The sequence below is a fragment of the Penaeus monodon genome, chromosome 20 (genome assembly GCF_015228065.2).
Source record: "Penaeus monodon isolate SGIC_2016 chromosome 20, NSTDA_Pmon_1, whole genome shotgun sequence".
Classification (NCBI taxonomy): Eukaryota; Metazoa; Arthropoda; class Malacostraca; order Decapoda; family Penaeidae; genus Penaeus; species Penaeus monodon.
The window spans coordinates 19,932,511-19,932,715 of NC_051405.1; positions in this window are offsets into that span (position 1 = coordinate 19,932,511).

Here is a 205-nt window from a genome sequence, read left to right on the forward strand (position 1 = left end):
TAATATCCTATAACGGCATCCCTTCCGGCCAGTCTCCGGTTAGAGGTTCAGCGATTGTCTCCGTCATCGTTCTTTTGCGGTTTCTGCGCAGGCTCTTAGACTCTGGCCTCTCTTCCGCTTTGTATAGTTTGATTTCTGAGCTTCATGCTGTCTCTCTGTTATGCAAAGGTATAGAGACACGGGTACACTTTCACGTATTCAATAA